A 17,532-nucleotide genomic window follows, 5' to 3' on the forward strand; every position below is an offset into this window, starting at 1 on the left:
CAGCAACATCCTCATTTAGACCATAAACCAGCACTTTAGCAATTGTGACAGACCATTTAGGGTACAAGCAAGTCTAATAAGACCAGTTGCTACATCTGTAATAGGTAGCTATGAATTTACACTCCTCCTTCTTTTAAAATGCGTGATCCTTACCCAAAAATATGGAAGCACTTTTGCTCCCCCCTGACAAATACCTAAGCCTAGTCAAAGGTGAAGGTATGCATACATTTATTCCAGCTGTGGGCTGTATCTGCAGATGAAATACCATTTTTTCTGGGTCTGACAGAAAAGGGTGCTGAAAAAAATGTGTCAAAGGAAAATAAAACAAACCAGTCAGGCAATAGCTAGAAACTAAAAGCTGTTTCCCACCACAGGTGTCTTATTTCCCCTGAGGGCCACCTCTTGCTGTTTTTCCCCCCTTCCAGATGCTACAGCTCAAGAGGCAGTGGGATGGGTTAAGCGACTGGAGCAAGTCATGCTCTCCTTCCTTCCCCCTCCTTCTATTCCTCCTGCTAGCAGAGGCAGGCTAGCCACAAGCCACTTTCAGCTAACACACCTTACGGCTTTACCCAGCCATATAACGATGCTTAAAATACCCTCAGAAGATGCTTTTCACTGCACATAATAATGGACACTTGCAGGACTCTGCTGCAATTAGTAGATTACCACCCACACCCCCCCACCCCCCCACTGGGGATAATGAATTAAGGAGGTACCCAGTATGGAAGAGCAGGAAGAGGAGACAGAAGTGAGAACAGGATTTTCAGCCTCAGGTGTTCAGGCACTTGAGGGTAAAACCACCTCCTTGCTCTACGGTTCTGGAGGGTTGGAGAAGGTACAATTTGTACAGAGAGAAAAGGAGAGACACAGCTAAATCTAACGTGTCCATACTTGTTCCTTTCTTGTAAGCACCAGGGGAGCAGAAACCATTTTGCAAGCTGGTCCCCATCCCCCAGTATGGGCTTTTCCTTCCGTTGTTGTTGCAGTCACACATTGGCCATGCTATCATGCAATGCACAGCCCCACCAAACTGAGATGAACTGCTAATGCACCTCCGTGGAGAGGCTTGTTGTAGAAATGGCTCTGGAGTATGTCCTCTCCTTCTCTAAGGAGAGCTGTTGCACTGATTTGTAAAAGCGGAGGCCCCCAAGAAAACATCTAACTGCTTTTGGTTAGTAATGTGGAAACAGGAGCCTGGCCAGCTCTTACAAAACACACTTTTGACACTGATCTCCCAAACAGGAACAGACTTGCTCTGGCTGCACATACGTGTACACACACCCACATACACAGATGTGAGAGGAAAACTCGGATCTTCTGGGCTCCAGCCACCACCACTAGCCCAGCCTCCACCACCATAACCCACCGCTGCAGATGGTCGGGGTTCAGCTCTGGCTCATGCTTGGTGTCCAAGAGACCAAAGTGCTGGTCCTGCCGATGACCACACAGGGGACCCACTCCCATGGGCTGCAAGTGCTAGTAGGACCGGGAAATGTAAGGAGGAAGAGATGAGAGTCTCCATCCATCAAATGAGGCAGCCAAATGAATTGCCCTTTTCAAGAGCTGCAAGTGCTCCAAGTGCAAATCTTTCAAAGTTTGTGACGATAAATTTCCCCCCATCCTATTAATAAAACATAATAGCAATTCTGAGAATCACGGCCTATTATCTAAAGTCTTAAAACGACAGAGAAATCAAAAGGAAGGTGAAATATAGGGCCAGGGGAATCAGTTCAGGGGCGGTGCAACGTGCCTGTGTGGCACACAAGGAAAACACAATAGATTTAGTGGTTTCTCAGAAAAACAACACTTTTAATTTATTGTTAAAAGGCTTTCAAATGCACATTTTAAGTTGTTCTCAGGGCATGTAAGTCAATTGTTTGCACAGCTCAAAAAAATCACTGTGATTTGCCATGTAAGCCTGCAGAAGAGACAGTTTGGTTGTACCCAACTTCTGCCACTTCTACACTATAACTGTCATGAAGTCTAGAGGTTCTACCACCCAAAATCACCAGGACTCGTGGCAGGGGGTACAATAAGGATCACAAAGCACATGTTGGTCTCTGCCACTACTAGACTAGGCAGGTAACACTATTTTTTAATGTTTTTCCCCATAGAAGATGCATAGAAAAATTGAATTTAACTAAAGGCTTAAGAAGGTTTGAGACAAAAAAAAAAATTTGTCTTTTGCTGCAGTTTTCTTGGGAGAACAAAATTACAGCCAAGTCCATATTTTATTTCCCTTTTTTTTTTTTTTGCTACTTTTGTAGGAATTCAAAATTTAGGACATGCCAAGAAGTTCATGCTTTTACTCTTTTCCCTTTTCTCCTAATGATGGCGTCATTATTCCTTCTTCCCTTACCTTTCTCTCATTATCCAAAAGTTGAATTCCCCAGAACAGCCTTACTTATACAACCACCAACAAAACCCCTCCTCTGCTCCCTCCTTGCATCCAGCCACTAATGCAAAAACTACTCATGACTTGATGATGCTTCTCCATGCTTCATTAGCTTTTATCAGTATGGAAATCAGGATTCATTTAGAGTTCTTCAGACCTGTCACTGGAGATGGGCATGGGGGAACAGGATAAATTTCTGGCTTTCTCAGTCATTGGGCTTGTTGCCATTGATTTCAGGGGTGTCAGAAATGTCACCCATGGAGATTTCAGTGATAGGCTGCTGAGTCTGATCCAGCCTCAATTAGCAGCTGCCTGATAATTGTTGACATTGGAGAGCTATGAAGTAAATTGGGGGCCTTGATCCAATGAACCATAAAAATAAATAATAACCATAAAACTACATCTGCACTATAAAAATCTCACATGATTGCCAGTAACGATGTCTGCTATTTATATACACTACCTGGCTGGGGAGGTTTCTGTGCTTAGATACATAACAGAATCTGCCTTAGCCATCTTTATGGGAAGGTGAAGGGTTGAGCAGGCAGTGAACCAGCACTATTATCTTGCATTGCCCTTAGTATAACCCAAATCAGGGCTTAGACGTTGTGGGTAGATCACTCATTGTATCTCTGCCCATGGGGTCTTTCAAAAAGGCAGGTTTCAAGCACTTTTACAAAGTTCCAGGGGTCAGATTCAAGCCCTCCTCCAGCCCTAAATGACCTATGAAATGTGGTGGCAAACCCAGGGAGTATCTTCAAATCTACTTTGAGCACATCTCTGAAGCAAAGCATGACACCACTCAGACTGTTGCTTTGATTTATCTTTCCCATCACCTTTGCTGTTGCTTTAGTGCGCATAAATGTATTTGAAGAAAGAGTGTAGCTGCCAAAATAATTTTCAGAATAAAACCTCCTGGGCTATAGTTGCTTTTTCCCATGTGACAACTGACTTGAGACAACCTGGACTTGTTAAAGTGATCTGACTCTTTACCAAACCCTCGATGCAGCTGATTCTCAATAAGCCACCAGGCAAAGAACAACTTAATAGTCATTTAAAGACTTCAGTGCTGAAGATCTGGTTGTCTTTGACAGCTCCTCTGCCAGTCCTGTGCAACTCAGTAGGACGGAGATATCAGAAAAGCTTTTAGTGGTTTATTTAAGGTTCCGGTCCTACCCACCTTTGTACCTCAAATTCCCATTGCCTCTGAACTGCAGAGGAAAAGCCTGGAAGTTTTCTTAGTGCTCCTCTAGTTTGCACAAACAGAGCTTCTAATGCTTTCCCACCTGCACCACATATAATACAGTGTTTGCAAGGACCTGTGAGATCCTAACACAGAAGATGACAAGAGTATAAAGTTATCATTTGCAAACAACCTATTGATGTTTCTCCAGAGCAGCCAAATTCATACAATACCAAGTCTTTGCCCATGCTCCACGTAATCAATTCAACACTCAGACAACATTTCATTTAATCAAGACGTATCGTATCGTCCCTTTCAGCTGAATGAAACACTGAAGTTATAATGAAAACAGGTCGATATATCAAGTACCAACAATTTTTCCTGTGTTTCTGCTGGTCCCTGAAAGCCAAAAAAGAGCAGACGTTTTCCCTTCTTGATCTTCTTGCTCCTCAGTTAATACCTGTATTGATACCACAATGAACTTGGAATAGAGAAGTTTTTATTGCATTTATTCAGAGCAGAACTGGTTACAATTTTCCTCTCAGCTAAGAGTGTGTTTTCATGCAAATAAACAGAATTGTCAAAGGAGATGTGACCATCTGGTCTTGCATCCTGACTCCGATGGGGATCAACCCCAGCTGTTTCAGGGCAGGTTTGTTCCCAATCCCCTTCTATAACAAGCCAGTTCGCATCCTGTAACAAGAGCTTCCCTCCCCTCCAAGCTTGAGAGAAATTGCAGGTTTCTAACTTGGTTTTTTACATTTTACCAGAATCCCCCAATATTTTACACTGTGCTTTCAGAACAGTACTACAGCTCACAGGGAGTCACCTTTTGTGCCCCTCAACTATTTACAGCCTTCTGTGACACGTTTAACAGAGAAATAGTCCATGCCAGGGCAGATACATCTATATTGCCTATATCTTCACCAAGATTTCATGAGATAAGTTCAGCTGCCTTCATATTGTATATAAAACATCACATCCCCTCTCCCAGCGGGTTGCTGGAATTGCCATTCTGATCTCTAATGAGGGAAGGAACTGGAACACTGCAAACTCACAACTTTGCCCTCTTCATGTAAATCAAAGCACAGCTGCAAAATTTGGGAACAGAAAAAAAAGGGGGGAAGAATAAAAAACCCTCCAACCACACACATCTAAAATATAACTACTCCTGGCTAGTAAATGTCACTTGACACTCTCACATCAAACCTGTCATCGGCTCAAGAGTTTAAAGCAGGAACACTGCTGGGGTTGGGTTCACAAATCTGTCCTTAGCACTAATTTACAAGTAACCCTTCTATATTAATTATTCTTAAGTACGCCACAATGACACATTAAATTTGCATGCAAAAGCCCAACTAAAGCCTGAACAAGCCAAGACCTCTGAGAAGGCACTGCACATAAGAGAAATGCATTGTTTTAAATAACTACCTACTGCTGAGCTGGGGCACAGAACATATTTGGAAGCAGTAAAACTGCTGGAGAGAAGCAAAACAATGCATTCGGGTCCTGCTAACATTGAAACAAATGAACGAACATACATTAAGGTTGGCATAAGGTGGTTGGGGTTTTATAATCAAATAAATGCAAGTATATATTTGCTTAGTCTGCTGATCCCTGGAGGTGGGGGTGTTATCTCTGCCTTGGTCACAGCTGTTGCAAACATGTGGAAAATGCAGGTAGCAGAAACCATTCCAGTTCCCCAGAGGCAAAGCAGTTGCAGGGACTATCCATAGTTCAGTGAAGCTCTAAATCAAGTTAGCAAGCACTGGCCCTGTTGTGATTTGCATGGACCTTCCCACAGAGCACCAGGCTGGTTTTACCTCATAACAGATACCATCAATGCTAAGCAAATTGCTTGCATAATTATGCATATTTGCACAGTGCCATCAGTTGCAGCTGATGTCACTTGCTGATTATCTTTATCCCAATTATTTCGTCAATGGAAGCTCGGTTATTCTATTTGTGACTCATTCTGCAGCATTTATTATACACTGTGCCGCACCAGGTATACCTTTAACACATGCTTTATTGCCACAGACATGTTGTTTCAGATGGGGATGGGGTGGGAAAGATGTCTGGCTGAATTCACCTTTCCTACCCCATGGAACGCTATTAATTATAATTTACGTGTCATTAATCACATGGTATTATTATTTATAAAGCAGTCAGTCATCCACATACCAGTTATAAAAGGATTAAATCTTATCATGCCTTGATGAATCAGTTCAGTATATTTTAGGTTTACCATAACCAGCTGGCAAAGGCTTGCTCTCAAGCAAGATGCTGTTTATTTTTACCTTGTTGATGAACAAACATCAGGATTTTTTTTTGTAGGAGAAAAAGGGAGGTTCACTTCTCTGGCAAGCAGAGTGATCCTAGAGCAAAGTGTCTTTAGTGCTGTCACCAAAAGCAGCATGCAGAGAATACTTAACTGTTCATTACATCACACTGCCCATCCGAAAAAATGGATTAACGTGCACATTATACCATCCCTCTTTGGGCATGTTATCACAAAAATGCTTCCTCAGGGCATGAAATCACAAGTTCACATACAGGAGCTACACAAGATACAGACTGGCAGCGGATGGGGAGGACCTGTAGTATTTCATGCAACGATCTCCAAGACAGGCTGCAGGAGATGGTGGCAGGTCAGATCTACCCAAACTACAACAGTTTGGAAAGAAGGTAAGGGGTGAAGGAGCCTGGCTCTGGCATGGGTTGATGGTTCCCATCCCACTTTGGTAGCCTTATGAAATGAAAACAGTACTAAAAGCCAAAGTGTGACCATGACGGGACACGCAGGAGCTGCGCACTTGGCTTCAAAAGCCAGCAGTCACTGAAAACCAGGCTGTACCTGCAGTCTGTGGACAACAGACTCAATTCACCAGGACTGAAAGGGCCATGAAGCCTCTGACAGGTCCCTGGTTCAAAACCCAGATTTTGTGAGTGATCAAAACCATTTCCCACCTGGTTGTTGTTTGCATCTAAATAAAATAGGAAAGTCTCACTCCAGTTCTTAGCACCAGCCGCCTTTAAGTGCTCAACAGCAAGATCTTCAGTGGCAGCCCTGCACCTTTGAGAAGAATAAAACCTGCAGTCCAAGCAAGACTCATGATGGGGTCACCAAACCCCAGCTGTCTGCTGCTATCAGCACACAGAGCCATGAAATACTTCCCTGGAACCAGCTTAATATCTACACCAGAAAATCAAATCCATCATTATAATCCTAATGGAAATAAATTCAGGGAAAGACCCCATTTAGTCAAGGTGGAACAGCACTGGGAAGACAGAAGTATGGGTTGGAAGTCCCAGCCCACAGCAGGTAAATCTTCACTCCGTGACATCACCAGATTGGATCCTCCAGCACCATGCATAAAATCATGGAATCATTTAGGTTGGAAAAGACTCTTAAGATCACCAAGTCCAACCATTAATAGGGTTGGCTGCATCCTGGAAACCTGACTTTCCCATTAATATCACAAACTTGGGGCTTTTTGCAACAACCCTATACATCTGCCACTCATTCTGAAATCCAAGGAAGAACAACCCTTGCTGCTCTCCCAGCATGACCATGACTCATCCTTCAGAGAAAGGCCTGGACAATTAAGAGCATCTGTCAGTAAAGCCAGGGACAGATGACTCTCATGGCTCTGCACATACATACTTTGGTCCCCAGCTTTGGCAGCTCTGGAGTGCTCAGGAAATAGATTACTCTGCAGCAGTCTGCCCCCAGCTTGTTTCCCTAGCAAATACACTTAATAAGGAGCCTGTTAGAGGCCATGTTATAGAGCACTCCTGGTCTGTGGAGCAATCAGGCTACATTATGGTGTTGATCATTAATTATTGGGGAGGGAAGAAGGGCAGGCTTAAATTAAAAGCAGAACCAGAGCTCATTAAGCACATAGTAAATGGGGAATAAAGACAAAGGCACTCAGCTCCTCCCTATAACTGTACCTAGGACTAAGGGATCAGGGCTCTCATGCTAGCTCACAGTGCTGCTCTTCCTCAGAGGATAACTCCACATTTCTGCTTCTCCCTACACCCAGGGCCCTGTTTCTTTGTCAGAAGAGCAGTTTTCTTATCAGACATAACTCCTTCAGTCCACAGCTGAAGATGCTCACATATGATGCTTCATCAGGCATAAGCAGCCAAGTTTAGGGATGCAGGCTGTCCTGTGTGTGGGGAGGCTGTGAACCAGCCCAGGCAAACACTGCCTCCTCCCAGTCACCATAGAAAACAACCCACTCAGGGGAGCCTGTGCTGCTGCTGCAAAGACACAGGGAGGTGAGAAGGGGCAAGGGCTGAATCCAAGTCTGGGAAGGGAAGAAGGTGAGTAGTATGTTGTATACTTGAACCTAAATCTAGTCAATAGCACATGTTGTTCAAGTGAAGCTCCATGAGCTCTCCTTGAATGAGATTTCAGACTAAATTGCTTCAGAAATGTATCCACCACTTTTTACCATTCTTGATGTTTTCTTCAAGACCTCCTTGTTTCCAGAGATTTAGCATGGGATTAGCCAAACTCTAAGGTGCGAGCATACGGACATGTTTTCTACAGTCTCAGCCAAGAGGTCTCATCCCATTTTCACTACCTATTCCAGCACCCAACCATCCAAGCAAACTTGTTGTTATTCACTTGTTCCCAGCCCACACAGATATAGTGCAAGAAATTGCTGGTAACAATAAGAAATTAAGCCTTTATCCCCAAAAACCTTCTGGAAGGAAGCACTGCAAAGCACAAGATGCTTCTGGCACACCCGGGTCTTCTGCAAGTGGCCAGTCCAGCAAGAGCATTTGGCTGGTGAGCTCACCTCTGGCCAACCCTTACACTAGTGGAAACCACTGACTCAAACCTGGGTTCCCCGACTCCTCTCCCTGCGCATTCAAGGAACCCGGCTTTGTCAACACCCTGGCGCCCTCCATTACTCATTTCAAGCTTCCCACTCTGTTTTCCAAACCAAGATGGGCTCCTCCTGAATATTCCAACCAAGAAAAGAAGAATGTTCGCAAAAAACACATTATCTTAATATCTGAAGCTAAACGTCACTTAGTGTGCATGCAGCAGAAGAGGACTGTCAGCCTTGGTAGATCTCATGGAATATCTCCCCTACCAAACCCCAAGGGAAGCTGCAGCATCCGTCAGGTCAATGAAGGGCCATTCTGTCATGCCACCTTTCCTCGCGACTGCAGGGAGGAAAACAGCAAGAGCAAAAGCACAGACAGGTTTTTTGTGTCTGAGCTGCCTGTCATTGTGCAGCCAGATGTGAGCAGAGTTTAAAGAGATGGATTTAAATGACTGACTTTCCAGACCAGGCTCAGATGCTTTCTCCAAGCTTAGGTAAGGACATAAGAAACAGATCAGTTTCTGTCTGCTTTAACTCATGGAACAAAAAAGAGGTTGACTTTAATTTTGCCTATAAACAAGCTGCACTTCCTGCTTAAGAACTTGTAGAAACTTAACATAGGGATGCCCAGCACAAAGGGAAACCTGACAGGTAAAACAGAGCTGACACCACTGTTTCTTACAGAGAACTGCAAAGTAACCACAATTCACACCGTCGGCTTGGAAGGGTCACTTTCCTCCTAGATACAGTCATGCAACCACCTCATGCACTGCTATACACGAGTGTCAGAGACAAATCTGAACTGAAATCTAATGAATCCAGCTAATTCATTATTGGGCAGAGGTATGTGTTTCAGTTTTATTTCATCTTCTTTTTTCCTTCCAAGCCAAGCACACCAGATGGCCAATACCACTCTCATTGCTAGGTACTAATCAGCCACTTCCATATGATATTTGCCATGAAGAATTAATACAATTAGGTCAGGATGTAAAGACATCATATTATTCATGGCAATAAGCCCAGATTCACTTCTTATTCCTCCTGCGACTGCCTGCAGCCCAGTGAGGTCAGAATCCAGGTCCCTTTTCGCTGCAGTGAGCTGAGCTGCTTCATGTCTCATTGCACAACACTTGGGCAGCTGCAGCTCCTGTTCCCCTTCCATAGGGAATTAAAGTCAAATTTAGCTGCAAAAGAAACCTTCTTAAAAGATCTCCAAGTACTTACTTAAAGAAAGGATGATGCCCTTGTCCTCTCTCATTTTCCAAGTTTTATTTTCCTTTTTCAGTCACTACAAAGGATGCAAGCAATATGAACAGAGAACTGGTGACAAGCGCTGAACAGTCTTTGGTGGCCAAGCCCTCAGAGCTAGGGGCTCACAAGAACACAGGAGAGAGAATTATGGACATGCACTTACATATCCCATCTTGGTGCTCCTCCCTGACTGCTCACCCAGAAGGGAATAAGTGGATCAGCTATTTGTCACTGCTTAAAGTCATTGTTGGTTTTTCTTCCCTTTTCTTTCTCATATTTAAAGTAATTTAAATACCAGCACTCGGGTTTACCTGGGAAGGACAGCTCCTCTCTGTTCCCCTCTCAGGGCACATTTCCTATTCCGACTAACAATGACTGCAATTCACTTTACATATATTCTTTCTCAAGGTTTCAGGCTGCGAGCAAAGCCGGGGTTGCCCAGTGATGTATGGGAGATCAAGTATTGGCTTTTCTCTTTCATCAAAACATGTATGAGGCATGACTTTGGTCAAGTTACTTGCCTTTTTTCTGTGCCATACACACCCTGCCCCTACCAAAAGTTCAAGCCAAAAATTAAAGCTATTCACTACGCAACAAGCAGGGAGGCAAAGGAGGAAGCAGAATGCTTCCAGCCTGCAGGGCAGGCTGAAAGCCAACCTGAGACCTGCCCGCAGGCAGCTGAGGGACCAGGGTGACTGCAGAGTCAGACACAGGCATCCCCAGAGCTAACCCCCAAGCTGGGCTCTGCTCCCGCACTGCAAACAACACCCCACAGACCTGCCCACAAGCAAACCCTCTGCTGCAAACCACGCAGTGGCTCTGCTCTGCTTCCTCCAGCTACTTACTATTCAAGACATCTGTGTTTACTCCGTGACCCATAACGGAGCTGTTTTCCCTGGAAGGGCTCCATCTCTGCCTCACTCCTGGTGCCTACCATGTGTCCATCGAGTTTCCCCCCCCCCCCCAAGATCTGCACACAGCTATTTTCAGCACCCTCCCCATGTGCTAAAGGCAATTCATGTTCTGGGACACATAGCAAGGACTGCAGAAATATTTCCTGTTGGTCCAAAGGGAGGCTTCTCCAGCAAAAAAACACGTAATAGCACTTCAAAGAACCCACTCCCTGTGCGCAGCACAGCACACAAGGCAGATACAGTACTCAATTTGCTTTTGACACCACAAAGTGAAAACCCTACAGAGAGCCAAAAAGCTTAACAGGTCAATCATCTAATCTATTGTAACACGATTTCTAAGGCAAAATACACTTGTTACTGCACTTCATGTTGTTACACAAGGGGAACGCAAACTTGTTGCCTCATCCCCAGATGGAGCAGACCAGCCAAAATTCACTGGACATGGAGCTAAATCCCAAACCTGTTTCTAACAGACAGCTCAACCACAGCCTTCATTGCTGGTCCCATCTCCTGTTGTCACACAATAGAAAGCAGGCATGGTCCCTCTCAGGACCTGCTGCTGAATACACTTTCATTTTTCTCTTGCGTAACAGTAAGATGACCAAGTTGTCATCTCATCACCTCTCTGTGGCAAGACACTAAGGAACACTAACTCACTGACCAGGACCAGCCTCCTTAATTCTGTCCTTCACATCCATGTAAATCCTTCCTCATGCTCTCCCATTTCACTTTGTGAGCCCCAGGGGAGTAAAAAAAGATTAAAATACTCATTTATTCTTAATATTATTATATAGTGGGAAGACCAGAAGGCACAGGTAGCAATGGGGGCTGAGTGGAGCAGCTCCATTGGGTGGATGGAAGGAAGAGGGAAGGAGAAGGGTTTTGCAGAGAGCACCTTAAGGAAGGAGAGCTGTACCTGATCCTAATGGCTCCTTCCAGCATGGAAGTGAACATTTGTCCCCTTCCTGCAGGACTCTATTTCTCTGTGCTGAGGTTTCCTCACCACCCTGACAGGCAGGAGGTGCTTGGCTGGGACTGGAGCCCATCCTGGCTAAACCCCAAACGCAGGCAAGCACAGAGTGTGCGGCAGAAGGGGCTTTGAAGGCTGACAGCCTCAGGTGTGAACGTGTGACTGCAGACATACCTGCAAAGCAGGAGCAGGAGATTTGTTACCTGGAGAGGGCTGATGCTTGATGAGTGATGTCTTCATCCAGCTGTTCAAAAGGGGGTTATTCTGCCTGCAGGCACTTTCTGCCTCATCAGGGCCAAGAGCCCACATACAAGACCTTTTAAGGTCCTTAAGACATCTGTGAGAGAGGGAGCGGACTAAGGAGGGGGGAATATTAGCTGGGGAAAGGGTGCCTCTCCCATTTCCGTGTCAGCTGTTGGGGAGACATGGAAGGCCCTGCAGAGCTCCCGCCTGCCTGCACACCCCTCAGCATGGGACCTGCAGAAACACGTTCCCCCTCTGAACGGTCTCATGTCACTGCTCTGGCAGCCAGCCCTCGCAGGGGGGATTGCTGAGCAGGCACGGCTCTGGAGAACAGGCAGAGCGGGACAGATGGAGTCCGCAGCACCCTCCCAGTTTCCAGAAGGTTTTCTTTCCAGTGGAGAGGCATTCCTCCGGATATAGAATGCCAGGCAACAAGCCTGGCTTTCTGAGGACCTGTCAGAGACAGCTAACAAGTACCCCATGTGCTGCTAGATGAAAGCCAAAAGGAGGATTTCAGAAGAGAACATTTCAGTATGTTGTGGCAAAGAGCCTGAAGGAAAGGCAGTTGTGCAGGAAAGATGGGTTCCTTGGTGTCATCCCACCCATACTGCTGGACTGTCAACCAACCTCAGAGAAATGAGCATATTGCTCTCCACTCCCCTTATCTGTATATCCAGGCTGGTTCGTTACCACTGCATTTTTAGAGTCAACACATGAGGTTTAATTTATTAGTGCCCATAAAATCCTTTGCATTCCAGGGTGGGAGTTTTCTGCAGCACAAACCTCACTGCAGCCTTCTGCTGCCAAAGCACGCCTGTCACTTCTTGGTGTTCAGCAGACCACAGCAAGACACTTCCTGGGTAGCACCAGAATGAGATATTTTCCTAGGATGGAGTTCACTTTTCCTTCCTCTCACATGGGTTTTAGACTTCACAAAACACACCTCAAAGAACCCCACCTCCTCACCATGCAACCACAGCTACAAGACTGGGGCACTTCATAGGATCCAGCTGTCTCCGATGAGGATGCAGCCCAAAACACAGCATCTCTGCTGCAAGTGGAAACAAGAGCAGTCACCATGCTGAGGGGTTGATTCTTATTCCAGAGAAGGCCTGGATGTAACGGGGGCAGGATGAGAGCCAGCTACTGATACTTCAAAAGGGCACGCACTGCTTGGCCATCAGATGGGAACAGTTTCCATTCACTCCTTACACTTCCTGGATTTCAGGTAGGGCATCATGCTTCCAAAGACAGGGTCAGGCAAGGACCCTGGGACAACAAGAAAAGGCAGGGACACAGGCCAAAGACAAGTCAAGGTAAACGACATATAAACAGGCACCCCCTGCCTGCTCTGCTCAGTTGGAGTTTTCCAGGAATACTTCCAGGTTTGGCTAATCCCCCTTTAGAAACACATTTCAAGCACTGTTTCTGAAGGTCGTCAAGGCAAGATAGCTTCAGCTATAAACCTTTTGGTTAAAGAGTGAAACCCAGCCACACTCAATTTACCTCCCCGCCTGAGGGCACATCAGTATTACACTGGCTTCTAGAGTTCTAGGTTTATGGCTCAACAACACGGGACAGGATAATGGACACTCTTGCATCTTGTCTGGAAGATGCAAGGCCAGAGGGATTTTCCTCGTTTACATGAGGAAGGAGACTGAAGGTAGCATTATGGGAAAGAGAAATTCCTTGTGTTTGCATTCAAACTTACAACACCACAGATGCTAAGAATTTATTTCCCATTGCCACTACATGGGGACATGCAGGGGACCAGAGCAGGGTAAAGAACATCAAATGAAGATAAAAAGGAACCAGAGAGAGCCTCATGCTCTACAGCTGGATACCAGTTACAGGTCTGCTCTTGAACATTCCCATCTCTTTTCCAGCAAATACACTTCCACTTGATGCAGCCCCCTCCAAGCAGTGTCCAGAGGCTCAAGCTACCCAGAGGACCCCAGGACTTGCACAACTCACCCCCAGCCAGACTCACCACAAGCCATTGCAGAAGGGTTAAAAGGCTTCGCATATGGCTCTCATTGCTCTTCCTTTTATCCTGGTCAAGCCCAGCAGGCAAAGGAGAGCTGGAGGAGGTAGGGAAGAGGAAGGGGGGTGGGAGAGGGTTAAACTTGAGGGAAGCAGGGAAATAGCCTGGCCATGGGTTTTTGCCACAGCCAGCGAGAAGGCTGCCTGCCTGCCTCAGGGGACTATTAAAAGACTATGGTGACTTTCATCTCCAGGTCACTAGTTCAAATCTGGTCCAAGTCAGGGACAACAAAGGTATTATGTGAAATTAATTGCTGGTCTCAAGTCCAATTCCTAGTACATGTGTGTCCATGTCAGCTAAAACTTGCACCAGCTAAATGCCGCTCAAGCACAGGGGTAGAGAAGTGAAGGGTGATGAATCTCCTGCCTCATCCCCAGATGGAACCCTGCCTTCGGTTTCCAAAGGTCAGTGTGATCAAACAGTACTTGTTGTCCTGCTCACTCCATTTCCAGAGGTATTGTTCTCACACCACATATGCTTTTGTGGAGAAGTAATTTCAAGATGTCTCAGGTTCACATACCCCAAGTCAATAATTTAGAGTAATAAGTAACCCCTAACATGAAGCTGGAATCTTTGTTCCCCAAAAGAAAACGTCCAAGACAACAGGACAATGTCAGATGGGGAGATTTATAGGGCAGGGACAGCCTTTTAGTTCTAATCTTGCACAACAGCTCCTCACCATGCACAGGAATAAAGGCAGGCTGGAGAACCCCTCACTACTTTGAACCATTACTGGACAGCACCGCTTCTGGCTCCTGGTGAGAGCCAGTACTCTCATTGCTCTTCTGAAGAGGAGAAGTGAAAACATTCGAGGTAAAGCCACTCACCAAGGCGTTTCAAAAACAAACCGAAATATCAACATACTTTTCAAGCCACATTCACGGAAAACTGACTCAGCTGCTTCAACAGAGCAGGAAACCACTGGACACAAGCAAGAAGGTCCACAACAAATTGTCCATGTTAGCAAACCAAAGGCTCATACCAGCGGCGCTCCAGATGGTACCTCCATCCCATCACGTGGGACTAGGGGAAAAACACACCATGAACCTGCCTTAATTGTTCCCAGGGTGCCTTTAGGGCTGCCAGAAAACAGCTGTACTGAGTACAAAAGGGCGTTTTGTAGTCTTGCTGGACAGTGTGCTCACAGAAGAGCAATGTAAACACACTGCTCAGGAGGCTGAGCCATGACTTCAAGAGCTCACCACATTTATTTTCCATCTTTAAGCAACACAGCTCTATGCAGGTCCCACACTGGAGCAGGCCGTTGAAGGACTGCTCTCCAGCCACCAGGACAGGCTGACCCCTCGGCAGTGCTCACCCATGACACACACCAGCTCCCTCGTGCTGAGCAGAAGCAATACCTTGTTTAATTTCTCTGTTGAAAATCACAGCAGATGGTCCCAGCTGGGAAATGGTGCTCGCCCCTGGAGTTCCAGCTGCATCTCTCCTGTCTGCTTGCCTCTCCCAATTAGAAGCAAATCTGCCTCCTGTCAGGCAGCAGTTCATTATGCCCCTACAGCCCACCCCATACTGGCTCCCATTTAAAAATAAAAGATTGCCTTTTCCAAGCTGCTTTTTGCTGCGTGCACTGACAATAATTCTGTGGAAATTGGTTGTTGCCACTGCTGATGACCATTAGCATGCTGACCTGCTTTGACTTCACCATCAGCTTTGAATATCAAATCGGTGATTAACGACTTCCAGTAATGACCCTGCCAGAAGCATCCCTGTGTTTCTCCAAGAAGGTACCCTCTGAACCGGATCATTACGGGAGCTTGTCATTTGTCAGCAATTTAAAAGCTGATAAGTCAGCAGTGCGCACTCGGGAATGAGACTGTGCTGGTTTCAGTGATGTCTGTTGTACTCTTCCTTTTTCACTGGCAGAGGTAGATACAACTTAGATGGTTAAGACATCATCCGAGATATTAGTATGAGGAGAGTCACTCTTTACTTGCCCCTTTCTGAAAGCATCTAATATTGACCTTCTAAGGCTGTGATTCAAAAAAATGCATCGAGTCCAAATTTTGTTGTCCAGTTATAGCTCAGACATGATAAAAATGATACAGAATACAGTTCTACTCATTTTTTCCACCTCAAAAAAATGTTGGCAGATTAATTCTGACAGATCAGGTGTCTGTGTTGCATTAAATAGCATTCAACTTCCTACACACCTACTTCCTCAGCATACAAGTGTAAAAAAACAGTGCAAGTTTTTTGCATGCCCAGATCAGCCGTGTCACTGACTGGTCCATTGCACAAAGCCAGTACTAATGAATACAAAAGTACAACCTCAGAGACACCCTGGGCAAACCAGACCTTTGGTCTGCTCAGGTACCTTAAGCTGTTCATAGAAGAATAAAGCTTTGACAATGCAACAAAGTCTGGACCAGAACACCCAACCAGAAGCAATACATGCACCCTAACAGAAACATCCAGTCATCCATTTGATACTTTTACAGGGGCTTTCTAAAGAGGTCCCTGGAGCTGCATCAAGACCAGGCACTGCAAAGAGCAGGTGAGCCATGCTTGGAAGCTGCCTTTACATCTGCAAGAGCTTTATGGTCCTGGAGAAAAAGGGAGAGGAAGAGGGGATGCTCTAATGAGGTTATTACCAATGCCCAGCACTGCAGAGAGGTTGTATGATGCCTGCTACACCCCTTCCTCCTACAGGAAAGGAAAACCCTTTGTGTGAAGAATTTAAAGGGCTGAGACACTGAAGGTACCATCTCTCAACAGATGGCTGGGGTCATGAAGCAATTTCACAAGCAAAGGAAAAATATCCAGTATTTTCAGCAAAACAAAAGCAAAATAAGCAGCAACAAAACTCCACCTGCCAGATGCATTGTGTCCTTACAGACTTGATTCATCTAGGAGAAGACAGCTAATTAAGGCTTGCTGGATTGCATTTGGTGCACAGCCTCTCCTTACCTCAGTTCTTTCTTAGTTGCAAAGGGTTAACCCTCACTCAAAGACAAGCAGAAATTCCTATTTCCTTTGGACACATCTATTCCAACTGTGAGCAACAGCTGTAATAATGAAGTCCCAGGAGGAAGGAAACCATCAGGCAAAACCTGTCATTCACATCAGTATCACCAGCATGCTCACAGACACAGAGAAAAAAAAGCTGCTCTTCTCAACCCTGTTTCTCCTGAAAATAACGCTGACACGGAGCCCAATACCTGGTACAGCAGCACTTATAAAGCTACCTCCGCTTGCTTACTGGTGAAATGCCACAGCAGAAGCAGAAAGGTGCAGCTTTCTTTTCCTTACAAGCAGTAGAACAAGCAGACACCAGTTAGGAAGCCCTAACAAGTCTCCCTTTTCCTACCTGGCTTGGGAGCTTTCTTCAAAGTATTTTTGCTTGCTCTACTGCAGGCTCATTCCCCATCACACAGAGCTCTCTTGGGTTGGTTTTTGAATCCTTCCACTTGCCTCAAAGCAAGCTTCCAAACCATAAAAAAAAACCCTCAAATATCAATAACTAAACCTTTCCTCCTTTTAAGCAACAACTATTGCCTTTTCCAGCCTTCCTTTAGTAGGTTCAATGAACAACAGCTTCCTCCAAGGATCCAATCAAAGGTTCTTATCAATTAGGGCAATTGGCACCCAGCTGAGCCTATCTCCCAGCTGGGACCCATTAACACCCAATTAAGACAACCCCAGACGCTGCCCTCCTCCCCGTTAG

At 45.5% G+C, this 17,532-nt stretch overlaps 1 long non-coding RNA gene across 5 annotated transcripts in view; it reads right to left on the reverse strand.

Moving 5' to 3' along the window:
• Positions 1 to 17,471, reverse strand: part of LOC136018776 (uncharacterized) — a 32,974-nt gene extending 15,503 nt beyond the window's left edge. For 3 of the 5 annotated variants that reach the window (XR_010614568.1, XR_010614569.1, XR_010614567.1), the window contains exon 1: positions 17,176 to 17,463. This is a non-coding gene — a long non-coding RNA (uncharacterized LOC136018776). Of the gene's footprint in view, positions 1 to 17,175 lie in introns of all 5 variants that reach the window. The other 2 variants (XR_010614566.1, XR_010614565.1) reach the window with 2 other exon arrangements.
• Positions 17,472 to 17,532: the final 61 nt, after the last annotated feature.

Source organism: Lathamus discolor, chromosome 8, assembly GCF_037157495.1.
Source record: "Lathamus discolor isolate bLatDis1 chromosome 8, bLatDis1.hap1, whole genome shotgun sequence".
Taxonomy (NCBI): domain Eukaryota; kingdom Metazoa; phylum Chordata; class Aves; order Psittaciformes; family Psittacidae; genus Lathamus; species Lathamus discolor.